Consider the following 14,349-nt stretch of genomic DNA (forward strand, 5'->3'; position numbering starts at 1 on the left):
AAAAGCTTTGTTTTAAGTCTGGTTTGACTCTTCACTTCAACAAGGCATATTTAATTGCTGGCAGGTAACAAGTTTAGGCACGACAGGCGTCTGCATTGGACAGTTACAGGCATGAGCCCAGCAGAGAGGGGATGCTGGCACTGCAGGCGACTTGGGAGGACATAAGCGGGGGAGGAGGGAATGAGAATCACACACACACACACTGAAAATGTATAATCTCTTAAAAACACATTTTGATCTGATAAAGCAGAACAGAAGGACAAGTTAACCTGCATATCCATGATAATGCACTTAGAGCTAAGCAAATGAGAGTCTTTCAAGAAGAATTATCTGCTTTTGGTCCAGGATATTTGAATGGAACATACCCTTATATTAAATTAACTCAAAGTGAAACAGCATTTCACATCTTAAAAGCTCACAAGGGGAAATACAAGAAAACAAAAACTGGTTCATCTGGATAAATACATTTAGAAGGCTAATTAGAAACAAACCTATATCATCATAAATAATAAAAACTAAACCTTAATATTTATCAGTACTCTGGAAAAAAGGTATACTTTTAGAAAAATAAGCAAAATGGTAAATTTTATGTTCTGTATATTTTACCACAATTAATGTTTTTTTTAAAAATCAAGTACATTAACTCTGTAATCAAATGAGCTTGAATAAAATGTACAAACATTTCTCATTCTTTCAGGAACCTTCAATGTAATTTCTAGTCAAAATGCCTAAAATGGCTGACATTGGCTAAATGTCTTGGCCTTAGGGAATCCAGTTCTGTTAGGAGGTACTGAAGCCTTTAACTTTGACCCAGAAGGAGGGAACCATACTGTGACAGTGGGAATTTCGGCATTCAGCGGGCTGAAGAGTAATCAGCAATGCTTGGGGAAGAAGGAGACTTTGAACTCTGAGGTCCTCTGAGTGATGTCCATGCTGAGGGCATGTGCAGAGGCCTCTGCCTGAAGTTTATTTGGGGGCCAAGTCATCAAAAGTTGACAGAGATAGGACATCAGCATCATGGCAGAGTGAGCTTCCCCCATTGAAGCTCTCCCCACTAAGACACAACAAAAAAGACATTCATATTCCAACAGAAGCTATTCACACAACACGGGACATCTGAGGCACCCAGGCAGCCGTACACTCGAAGATTGAGGTGCTGGAATCCCCAGAGTAAGTGGAAGAAGGTAAGAGGAGCTCCCTTCCTTTCCCAAGGACTGCGACCCAGAGACTGAGACCCCGTGGCTCTCAGAGGAGAGGGAGGGACGGCTCGCCATGTGAAAAATGGCACTCTCCAAGACCCCTCACAGCCTGAGGGGATCCCCCTATGGAGGGAGAGGAACTGTTGTGAGGGTAGTTTCAACAACCTACCCCCTCAGGAGAGCAGAGAGCGACAGCCAGGCAAGAAACCTCGGAGATCCGGGAGGCGAAAGTAAGAGCCCCTCTCCCACCTGGCCCACCCAACTGGCACTTCAGCACAGTGGCGGTTCAGCTCAGCCCTGTCCCCAGAGGCAGTGGCCCCCAGGTGCCTGGGCCCCACCAGCAGGGGCAGCGTGACCGCGTCCCACCCCCACAGACAGCAGCCCCCAGGTGCCCGGGCCTGACCAGCAGTGGGGTGAGCCTGCGCCCCCACACCAGAGGAAGCGGCAGCTCAGGCCCCACCATGCCACAGCCCCAGCTGCTCCAGCTGGACCAGGCCACGGCCCCAGCTTCCCCAGCTCCACCGTGCCACGGCCCCAGCTCCTTTGGCTTGACCGCCCTCCCTCCCCCTGGCTCCAGCTGCTGCAGCTTGGCCTGTGCTCAGGCTCCAGTTGACTTGGCGCTCGTAACTTCAGCCCACCGCACTCCAGTTCCAGCTTCTTTGGCCCAGCACACTCTGGTTCCAGCTTCTTTTGCCTAGCGCACTCCAGTTCCAGCTTCTTCGGCCCAGTGGTGCTCCAGTTCCTGCTTCTTTGGCCCAGCAGCACTTCAGCTGTAGCTGCTTCAACTCACCCGCACCCAAACCCCAGCTGCTTCAGCCCAGCTGCACTCTAGTCACAGCTGTTCCCACGCTTCCCCCCTAGCAGCCTCCACTCAGCCACGCCTCAGATCAGCCAGAGGCCGAAAAGAATGCCTGCGGATTGAGGCTGGCCACAATACACAGCCCTTGACCCCCACCCAGCAGCAGCAAGAGGAAACTGAGACCATATATTTTCACTGTGAGGAAAAGTAAGCCAACACTGACAGGCACCATGCAAGAATATATTAAATCTCCAGACCAAAAGGAAAATGACAAGCACCCAGAAGTCAACCCGGAAAGCACAGAAATGTATAACCTTAATGAGAATTCAAAATAGCCATCATAAAAAAGCTTAATGAAATACAAGAAAACACAGACAATTCAATGAAATCAGGAGTTTCTTCACAAAAGAGATTGAAACTATAAAAAAAAAATCAGAAATCTTAGAGATGAAAAACACAATAGAGGAGATAAAGACAAATCTGGAAGCCTTAAGCATCAGAGCTGACAATATGGAGGAAAGAATTAGCAATATTGAGGACAGCAATGCAGAAATGCTCCAGAGGGAGGAAGGAAGAGAACTAAGACTAAAAAGAAGTGAAGAACCTCTCCGAGAAATATCCGACTCAATTAGGAAATCCAACATAAGGATTATAGGTATTCCAGAAGGAGAAGAGAGGGAAAAAGAAGCAGAGAACTTATTCAAAGAAATAATATCCGAGAACTTCCCAAACCTGGGGAAGGAGCTGGAAATACTAGTGAATGAAATAAATAGATCTCCTAAATATATCAACACGAAAAGACCCTCTCCAAGGCATATAGTAGTAAAGCTGACAAAAGTCAACGACAAAGAAAAAATATTAAAGGCAGCTAGACAAAAAAAAAAATAACATACAAAGGATTTCCTATCAGGATCTCAGCTGATTTCTCAACAGAAACTTTACAGGCTAGGAGAGAGTGGAATGATATATTCAAAATTCTGAAGGACAAAAACTTTCAGCCAAGAATACTCTATCCAGCAAAAATATCCTTCAGATGTGATGGAGAAATAGTAACTATCCCAGATAAACAAAAGCTAAGGGAGTTCATTGCCACAAGACCCCCACTACAAGATGTGCTCAAGAAGGCCCTCGTCCCTGAGGAAAAAAAGAGAAAGGGGATTCAAAGTTTTGAACAAGGAGGAAAATAGGTCGACAAAACCAGAAAAATTGCAGTCCTCTATCAAAATAGATTAGCAAACACTTAATTATAAAACCAAAGATCAAGGGAAGGGAAGCACCAAGCATAAATATAACCTCATCATGTTAAACACGAACTCACAACACAAGAAGGAATAAGATGTGACAACAACAACGTAGAAGGGGAAGAAGAAAGGGATCGAATCAACTTAGTCTAAGGGAATAAGAGGCCATCAAAAAATGGACTCTCACATCCACGAGATTTTTTACACAAACCTCATGGTAACCACTAACCAAATAATCAGAACAGAATCACACACGATAAAGAAAGAGAAAACTAAGAGAACCCCCATACAGAACTACCAAACTAAATTGGTAGTCCGAAACACATGGGACGAGAAACAAAAGAAATGCAAAAGAACTGGAAAAAGAGCAATAAAATAACAACAACAAGCCCTCATATATCAATAATTACCCTAAATGTAAATGGACTGAACTCTCCAATCAAAAGACACAGAGTGGTGGGATGGATTAAAAAACAAGACCCAACAATACGCTGCCTCCAGGAAACACATCTCAGCTCTAAAGACAAACACAGGCTCAGAGTGAAAGGATGGAAGACAATACTCCAAGCTAATGGCAAACAAAAGAAAGCAGGTGTTGCCATACTTATATCAGACAAAGCTGACTTCAAGATAAAACAGGTAATGAGAGACAAAGAGGGGCAATGTATAATGATAAAAGGGACACTCCACCAAAAAGACTTATCACTTTTAAATATATATGCACCCAATACAGGAGCACCAAGGTACATAAAGCAACTATTAACAAACCTAAAAGGAGATATTAACAACAATACAATAATAGTGGGGGATCTTACCACCCCACTCTCATCAATGGACAGATCATCCAGACAGAAAATAAATAAGGAAATAATGGACCTAAATGAAAAACTAGATGAGATGGACTTAATAGACATATACAGAGCACTCCATCCAAACACAGAATATTACACATTCTTCTCAAGTGCACATGGAACATTCTCAAGAATACATCATATGTTGGGAAACAAGGCATGCTGATATAAATTTAAGAAGATTGAAATCATAACAAGCATTTTTTCAGACCATAATGCCATGAAGTTAAAAATCAACTACAAGGAGAAAACCGGGAAAGTGACAAAGCTGTGGAGACTCAACAACATGCTACTAAACAACCAATGGATCATTAATGAAATTAAAGGAGAAGTCAAAGCATATCTGCAGACTAATGAAAATGAAAATACACTGTACCAACTCATATGGGATGCAGCAAAAGCGGTCCTGAGAGGGAAACTCATAGCAGTACAGGCCCACCTTAACAAACAAGAAAAAGTCCAAATAAGCAACCTCAAAGTATGCCTAACAGAATTAGAAAAAGAAGAACAAACTAAGCCTAAAGTCAGAGGAAGGAGGGAAATAATAAAAATCAGAGCAGAAATAAATGAAATTGAAATTAAAAAAACAGTAGAAAGGATCAATGAAACAAAGAGCTGGTTCTTTGAGAAGATAAACAAAATTGACAAACCCTTAGCCAGACTCACCAAGAAAAAAGAGAGAAGGCTCAAATAAATAAAATTAGAAATGAAAAAGGAAAAATTACAACAGATACCACAGAAATACAAAAGATTATAAGAGAATACTATGAAAAACTATATGCCAACAAATTGGACAATCTAGAAGAAATGGATAAATTCCTGGACTCATACAACCTCCCAAAACTGAATCAAGAAGAAATAGAGAACCTGAATAGACCAATCACAAGTAAAGAGATTGAAACAATAATCAAAAACCTCCCAAAAAATAAAAGTCCAGGACCAGATGGCTTCTCTGGAGAATTTTACCAAACATTCAAAGAAGACTTAATACCCATCCTTCTCAAACTATTCCAAAAAATAGAGGAAGATGCAACACTTCCCAACACATTCTACAAGGCCAACATCACCCTGATACCAAAGCCAGGCAAAGACAATACTAAGACGGAAAACTAAAGACCAGCATCCTTGATGAACATAGATGCAAAAATCCTCAACAAAATATTGGCAGACCAAATACAGCAATACATGAGAAAGATCATACACCACGATTAAGTGAGATTTATACCAGGGACACAGGGATGGTTCAACATCCGCAAATCAATCAATGTGATACACCACATTAACAAAATGAGGAATAAAAACCATATGATCATCTCAATAGATGCAGAGAAGGCTTTTGACAAGATCCAACAAAGATGGACGAGATCCATTTTGTTGAGAGTTTTTATCATAACTCTCAACAAAATGAGTATAGAAGGAAAGTACCTTATCATAATAAAGGCTATATATGACAAACCCACAGCCAACATCATACTCAATGGGGAAAAACTGAAAGCCATCCCTCTGAAAACAGGGACAAGACAAGGGTGCCCACTCTCACCACTTGGAAAAAGAGCCACAGCCAAGTGGCAGGGTACAAAATCATCTTACAGAAATCAGCTGCATTTCTATATACCAACAACGAACTAACAGAAAGAGAAGTCAAGAAGACAATCCTGTTTACAATTGCAACAAAAAAGAATAAAATTTTAATCTAGGAGTAAATTTAACCGAGGAGGTGAAAGACCTATACAGTGAAAACTATAAGACATTATTGAGTGAAATCAATGATGATATAAAGAAATGGAAAAATATTCTATGCACTTGGATTGGAAGAATAAACATAGTTAAAATATCCATACTACCTAAAGCAATCTACAGATTCAATGCAATCCCAATCAGAATCCCAAGGACATTCTTCACAGAAATAGAACAAAGAATACTAACATTCATATGGGGCAACAAAAGACCCCGTATAGCTAAAGCAATCCTGAAACAGAAGAACGAGGCTGGAGGCATCACAATCCCTGACTTCAAAACATACTACAAAGCAATAGTAATTAAAACAGCATGGTACTGGTACAAAAACAGATACACAGATCAATGGAACAGAATTGAAAGTCCAGAAATAAAACCTCATATCTATGAGCAGCTAATCTTTGACAAAGGAGCTAAGGACATACAGTGGAAAAAGGAAAGTCTCTTCAAGAAATGGTGCTGGGAAAACTGGACAGCCACTTGCAAAAGAATGAAAGTAGACCATCTTCTTTCGCCATATGCAAAAATTAACTCAAAATGGATCAAAGATCTGAAGGTGAGACCTGAAACTAGAAAACTCTTGGAGGAAAATATAGGTAGTACACTACTTGCCATCAGCCATAAAGGGATCTTTTTGAATTCCATGTCTACTCAGACAAAGGAAACAAACCAAAAAATAAACAAGTGGGACTTCATCAGATTAAAGAGCTTCTACAAGGCAAATGAAACCAGGATCAAAATGAATAGGGAACCCACCAGCTTGGAAAAAATATTTGCAAACCATATATCTGACAAGGGATTAATCTCCATAATATATAAAGAACTCACGCAACTCAATAACAAAAAAAAACACAACCCAATCAAAAAATGGGCAGAGGAAATGAACAGACACTTCTCCAAAGAAGATATACAGATGGCCAATAGGCACATGAAAAGATGCTCAACATCACTAATCATCAGGGAAATGCAAATCAAAACCACATTAACATATCACCTTACACCTGTTAGAATGGTTATAATCACCAAGACAAAAAGCAACAAATGCTGGAGAGGCTGTGGAGAAATGGGAACCCTAATGCACTGCCGGTGGGAATGCAAACTTGTGCAGCCTTGTGGAAAACACTATGGAGATTCCTCAAAAAATTAAAAATAGAAATACATTATGATCCAGCTATCCCACTACTGGGTATCTACCCAACGAACCTGAAATCAACAATCCAAAGAGGCTTATGCACCCCTACGTTCATCGCAGCATTATTCACTATAGCCAAGACATGGAAGTAACCCTTGACTGATGATTGGATAAAGAAGATGTGGTATATATATACAATGGAATACTACTCAGCCATAAAAAAAGACAAAATCGTCCCATTTGCAACAACATGGACGGACCTGGAGGGTATTATGTTAAGTGAAATAAGCCAGAAAGAGAAAAACAAACAGTGCATGATTTCACTCGTATGTGGAAGATAAACCAACACATGGACAGAGAAAACTGTTTGGTGGTTACCAGGGGCTAGGGGGTCGGGGGGTGGGCACAAGGGGTGGAGGGATGCACTTATATCGTGACTGATAAACAATAATGTACAATAAAAATTTCACAATAAAAAATTTTTTAAAAATGAAGGAAAAAAAAGTTGAAGGAGATAAACTGTTAGTAAAGTTCGCTCCTTCTTGGAAGGTAAGAAGCCTTTCAAAAACAAGTCTTCTCATACAAGTTTTAAACACTGAAATTGAATGTTATGGAGTAGTTGACCCCTTTATTGAAAAGGTTAAAAGGGATAGAGATGGAACACTCTCTTGATACTTACAGTTTTTGATACATTGACTACACATATATCACTCAACGGTGTCAAGGGGAAATCCTACTATACTGAGAAGCAAAATTAGAAAAACATACTGAAGATATAAGAATACGGCATTAACAATTCAATATAGGATTATATACTGACTTCTAGAGTACCTCTGAAAATCTCCTGACAACTTGATTTAATGATTTTTTTAAGTTTTAAAAAATATATAAACATAATTTGCTCAAAGGTTTAAAAAAGTGTGTTTTCACTTGTACCAACTCTCCAAGTAAATGACCTACAGGCAAATTTACTTAATTTCACTTAAGTAATTTGGTTGAAATCAATACTTAGTCCCCAAATATTTTAGGGCTCTAATAAAGTTTGATAATCAAGCTGATATTAGTAGGGTAGACTTAAAATACACAAAAGCACTTGGAATGAGAACTATATGACATAGAGGAAAATATTCACTTAAAAGTCTGAATGTTAGTAAATGTCAGTAGAATCCAACATTCTCTTGTGAAATGATGGTCAAACATGAACTCCTGAGACGCTAGTCAGATTCTATTAAGAACTTGTTTCTATTATTCACAAGTAAACACTAATAAAAGAATTAACTTACTATTAGTCTACTATCAAAGCTTTCAGAATGTTGGTCTTCAATTTTTCTTGTTTCTCACATAATTAACTTTTTTTTTTTTTTTTTTGTGAGGAAGATCAGCCCTGAGCTAACATCTGCCAATCCTCCTCTTTTTTTGTTGTTGTTGAGGAAGACTGGCCCTGGGCTAACATCCATGCCCATCTTCCTCTGCTCTATATGGGACGCCGCCACAGCATGGCCTGACAAGTGGTGCGTCAGCGTGCGCCCGGGATCCGAACTGGCGAACCCCGGGCTGCCGCAGTGGAGCGTGCGCACCCCACCGCTTGTGCCACCGGGCCGGACCCTCACATAATTAACTTTATAAGTAGACCTTCAGCTTCTCCCACAAGGCCTGAAGGACACAGCACTCCTGCTGTCATTTAGTTCAAAATACTCCATGAGGATATTCTCTTCCACCCATGAATTCCTTAGAAGTAAGTCTCTTAGTTTCCAAACATAATTTTTTTAAATAATTGATTTCTAATTTTATTCACTGTATGCACAGAATGGTCCATATGGAGTTGATGTTTAAAATCATATTGAAGTTTCCTTTGGAGTCGATTTACAAAAAATTTCCATGTATCCTTGAAAAGAATTATTTCACTTTGTTGAATGAAAGTTTTTACACACACACATATACATATGTACATAGATTTAAATATGTACACATATGTATAGTCAAACAGGATAATTTATGTTGTTAATTCATGTTGTTCACATGTTCTACATCCTTATAATTATTTTATTTCCTTGATTTATTATTTTCTGAGAGAAATGTTAGAATCCGCTCATATAATGGCGGATTTCAGAATGTCCCCCTTGAAATTCTGTCAGTTGTGCCTTACATATTTCGAGTCTAAGTTAGACCTATAACATCCACAGAGACTCTAACACGGAGAGGGGCATGGTCAGGATTCTCAGCTTCGGATAGTGTCCAGCCCCCCCGGCAAGGCACCGCAGAGAGGGCTGCGGGTGCTGCCACTCCGAGCAGCACAGCCTGGAACAGTGATGGGGAGAAGTGGAGAGACAGTTAGACGGAGGGGCGAGCGGCTGGCATGCAGGTGCTAGCGGACTCAGCCATGCACAGGGTCCCCAAACCATCCTCCATAAATGGGGAGGGCCTCAGCACATCTCTAAGACAGCTATCAAGTAACTATAACAGTGTCTTGGTGTGAGAGTAAAATGTCTAGAACATGTGCTTTAGGATGATGCAGCTCTGAATTTCACTCGTGATGATATAAGCCATGATATCCATTTCCATGACAAGTAATTAAACATGAGAATTTTCACCTCCATCATTAGTAACTTCAGACTGCTCCTCCTCCTCCTCTTCCTCAAGGTCCAAATCACTCTGCCTGAGATGAGCTTGCGATAGGGCATAATGTTTCTTCTTAAAAGCTAGGAAATCCATCATGTTCCTTTGAAGGTGCTGCGAAAAAAACAGTTCAATCAAATACTCCTTAAAGGCCGCCTTCAGCGCCTCCATCTCTCTGTAGTGGTGGTCCAGGCACTGCTTCCTCATCTCAGCCAGCTCCTGGGAGGCCAGAGGATCTCCTCCTACTTCTTGGGATCCTCTCACATCCCAGCACTCCCCAGAGATGTGAAAGGAAGGCTGGAGAGGCCAGCGGGCACCATGGTCCTGGAAGGGCTGGTGGGGCGCAGGGATGTCCTCCCAAATGCTGAAGTTCCCCCAACCCTGACCCTGACCCCACGGAGCAGAGGTCTGGTCAGTGGTGGTCCCTCCAGCACCTGCTTCTGCTGGATCAGTGGCCCCTGGATGTTGCTACTGATCTAGGGTGGCAAGCTCGCTGTGGTAATGTGATGGGGCTGGCCACAGGCTGCAGGCTGCCCCTGCCTGTGTCCACAGGGCTCTGGGGTCTCAAGTGCTGGACAGCCCCCCCTGGATTGGGTGTGGGGCTGTGAGAGTCTCCATTTTCTGACAGTGATGGGAGTCCCTGCATGCTGCAGGTGAACCTGGGTCCCCTGAGCCACCTGGCCAAGGCCCTAGCCCTCCTGAAACACAGAGCGCCCACCGCTGGATGGGTTCCAGCTGATCTGCCTCACCAGGTAGGACCGCTGCTGCAAAGGCCCAAGCCAGCATGAGGGGAGCCAATTTGCATGCTCTGCAGGCCCGGTCCTGCCCCAGGGCTGGGCTGGGTGGGGCTCTGGGTCTGCAGCTGTTGGGACAGTGGTGAGGCAACCTGGATGTATGACGGAGATCCATGCTCAAACTGCCTCTGCTGGGCACTGAACTGAAAACCCAGAGAAGTGGGGCTGGGGAGCAGCACAGGGGCAAGCGGGATCCTTGGGCTTCCTCCCTCCTCCAATCCAACATTCTGACAAGTGATGCTCACATTCTGCACAGCCACGGGACTCCTATTCACCTGCTGCTGAACTTGGTAACTGGGTGACTGGGGTGGGTTGGGCTCACCGATGGCGTGAAGGACATGGCAGGGGCCTGGAGTGGATTTCCATGGGCCTGCTGCTCCTCTCCTTCGCTGCCTGTGAAGGCCCCAGACCTCTGCAGCTGGTGCTGGACATGCTGAGGGCCGCTGCCATGGTGCATTATCACTTCTTTATGAAATAATTCCTAAACAAATACAGAAAAGATGAGATTCAGTGAGGCAAATTTTATTTCTAGTAGTCTTTCTGAGTACTGTACAAAGGCATTTAGAAACTCCGACTACTGCATCAAAAAGCGTACCCTTATTACTTGCTTTAGGAATAGGGGAGCCGGCTGCTGTGGTTGATAACAATTAGGCACAAACTGATTACTTTAGGTGGAAAAAAGCCCTTACAGTGGAGTAATTTCAGATTAAAAGAGCTGCTCGGCAGGAGATGTTCAGTAACACTTTCTTGTATCAAATTTTCCATGAGCTAAAGCATCTGCTTAATTCAATTCTACTGGCTAGTGGCTTCCGAGCTGACGGTAATGAGGACAGCAACAAGGAGCCAGAGGAGACCAGGGGCAGCGGCTCACGTTTACCGGGGCCGGTCCTCTGTGCTCCAGGCATGGTGCTAGAGGCTTTCCATTCCTCACCTCACTGACTGCTCAGGAGAATGCCACGAGGCCAATTCCACCATCATCCCGTTCTACACGGAGGGAACTGAGGCCACGAGAGGGGAACACGCCGTCTGAGCTAAGAGGCAGTAGCCTTCTTCAGCCCCAGGCTCTCCAGCTCCAAGGCCACGTGCCGGCCACTGAGCCAAGCACTGGGATAGGTCCTACACAGACTCAGCCTTGCCCTGAATCTGGATTTGGATATTGTTGACCAAACTCAGCGCTGGAGCACCAGGTCTTTGGATTTGAGCCTGTGTGAAGACTGAACACTCTGTTTAGCACCTACCCTACGGGAACTAAGTGCTAGAGGGACTCAGTGATTACTGCTTAGTGACTAGCTCTCTGGTGGAAAATAGTGAATGGAAGTAGACAGACAGTTTCTGAAGTAGTCATTCCAGAGACAGGCCAGACATGCGGTGCAGAGTGGGCTTGAAGTTCCTGGTGGGCCGACCTCCAGGTCCAGCACTATCATAACTTGGGACTAAAGCCCAGGACACAGGAGACTCCCTACTGCCAAATATTTTTGAATAAAGTATATGTATTATAGAAAAATATATTTTATAAGACAGCTCAGATATCATTTTTTTCCATCATAATACATCATATAATTTCAGGGGAAACATTTAAAAGTTGCAATAACCCCACCAACTATGGCAGCCGCCTTTCCAAAGGCTTGATGCTCAGAGATGTTTATGACAGCACGTCATATAAAAAATGGATGTAAACGAAACACCAAATAGAAGAGAACAGCAGGTCAGTCATGGGATGACATAGTATGTAGTCACTGAAATTACTATAAAGAGTGTTGAAGAAATAAAATGTTTACGTTAGATTTCAAATGGAAAAATTCAAGATAAAAAAATTTTGTAATTTTTAAAGATTTAATAGAAAGACTCAAATGTGAACCAGCTGGGGTTGAGAACCACTGTGATAGATCAAGAGTCCCTTTGTGTTCACCCCTGTTACACCTTCTAAACCATTTCTACTGCAGGACTCGCCCCTCCTGCCCCAGCTGTTACCAGCACACATGAACACACGTGAGATCATGGAAAAACCCTCACAACAGTGATTAGACCTGTGGTTCTTAACCCTGTTGATGCTTCTGAGAATCCAGTGAAAGCTACAGACTTTTCTTACCAGATCTAAGATGAAAATCTGGTTCTACACAGAAAACGAGGACTAGAAGAAAACTTCCTTAACCTGATAAAGGGCATCCTACAGGTAACTTGAAGCTAACTCATACTAGATGGTAAAAGACTGAACACTTTTCCTCTAAAATCAGAAAGAAGGCAAAGATATCCACTCTCAGTACTTCTATTCAACAATGTAATGGAGATTCTAGCCAGTGCAATCAGTCAAGAAAAATAAATAAAAGGCATACAGATTGTAAAGGAAGAATTAAAATCCTTCGTTCCCAGGCAAAATAATCATCTATACAGAAAATCCCATGGAATCCACAAAAAGACTCCTAGAACTAATAAGTGAGTTTAGCAAGATATAAGCTCAATATACAAAAGTTATATTTCTACAAGCTGACAACAATCAGAAATTAAAAATTTTAAAATTATGATAGCATCAAAAAATATCAGCAATAAATCTATAACAGATGTGTAAGACCTATACACTAAAGTGACAAAACATTGCTAAGAGAAATTTTTAAAGATGTAAATAAGTGTTCATGGATCAGAAGACTCAATATTGTTAATATGTCAATTCTCTCAAAACTGATCTAAAAATTTAAAGCAATCTCAATCAAAATCCCAGTAGGCTCTTTATAGAAAGTGAGAAGCTCGTTCTAAAATTCATAAGGAAATGCAAAGGACCTAGAAGAGCCAAAATTTTGGAAAAGACACTGGAAAATGTAGATGGCTCGACTTTAACACTTATTATAAAGCCAGCAATCAAGACGGTGTGGAAATAGATCAATGGTACAGAATAGAGAGACTAGAAATAGATTCACACATATATGGTTAATCAATTTTTAACAAAGGTGCAAAGACAATGATGCTGAAACAACTGGGTATCCACATGCAAAAAGATGAACTTTGATTCATTCGTTGTACAATAGACATGCACAAAAATTTTCAATGGATCAGCGATGTAAATATAAAACTTAAAACTAAAAACTCCCTAGAAGAATGCATAGAAGAAAATCTTTGTGATCCTTATGACTTTGGGTAGGCAAAGACAGCTTGGATACAACAATAGATTCATAAGAGAAAATTGATAAATTGGACTTCATCAAAATTAAGACTTATGCTCTTGAAAAGACATTATTAAGATAATGAAAATATAAGCCACAGACTAGGAGAGAATATTGTCAAATCCCATTATCTGATATAGAACTTCCAACAAGAAGAATTCTCAAATTCAATTTGAAGAAAAAATTTTAAGTGGACAAAATAGTTGAGCAGGCACTTCATTGAAGAAAAATGTATGGATGAGAAATAAGCACATGAAAAGATGCTCAACATTATTAGTCATCAGGAAAATGCAAGACAAAACCACAACCGGATATTACTACACACCTTAGAATGCTAAAATTGCAAAGACTGATCATACAAAGTGTTGGTGAGAATGTGGAGAAACTGGAACCGTCAAACACTGCTGGTGGGAATGTAAAATGCTGCACCCACTTTGAGAAACAGCTTGGTAGTTTCTTTAGAAGTTAAAGACACACTGAGCACATGATCCTGCCATTTCACTCCTAGGTATTCACCAAGGAAAAAAGAGAGCATATGTCCATACAAAGAGTTCTTTACAAAAGTTCATAGTGATAAACTTACAAAAATTTTGCATATGTATGGATATTAAAATTATTTAAGAAATTAGTAAATAGAGCCCAGCATATACTAACAGAGATAATAGACTGTCCTCAAAGGGGAGGTAGGCCAAAAATGTAAGAGAGTGGACTATCAGGAAACTCACTAACTTTATCATCAATTTTAAAGCCAAAAAGTACTAGATGACAAAATAATAGTTTATAAAATTAGCAGCCATTCCTAATAAAAATTCAAAATACAACGCC

Source organism: Diceros bicornis, unplaced genomic scaffold (genome assembly GCF_020826845.1).
Source record: "Diceros bicornis minor isolate mBicDic1 unplaced genomic scaffold, mDicBic1.mat.cur scaffold_416_ctg1, whole genome shotgun sequence".
NCBI classification, from domain to species: Eukaryota; Metazoa; Chordata; class Mammalia; order Perissodactyla; family Rhinocerotidae; genus Diceros; species Diceros bicornis.